Here is a 217-nt window from a genome sequence, read left to right as displayed (position 1 = left end):
ACAGGCTGGGACAGCTGGGGGGGCTCACCTGGAGGAGAGAAGGCTCCAGGGAGACCTGAGAGCCCCTTGCAGGGCCTAAAGGGGCTCCAGGAGAGATGGAGAGGGACTGGGGACAAGGGATGGAGGGACAGGACACAGGGAATGGCTTCCCACTGCCAGAGGGTTAGATGGGATATTGGGAAGGAATTCTTGGCTGTGAGGGTGGGCAGGCCCTGGC

This window comes from Empidonax traillii, unplaced genomic scaffold (assembly GCF_003031625.1).
Source record: "Empidonax traillii isolate 1590-97213 ecotype Southwest subspecies unplaced genomic scaffold, ASM303162v1 scaffold909:size282043, whole genome shotgun sequence".
Lineage (NCBI taxonomy): Eukaryota > Metazoa > Chordata > Aves > Passeriformes > Tyrannidae > Empidonax > Empidonax traillii.
This window is presented reverse-complemented; position numbering follows the sequence as displayed.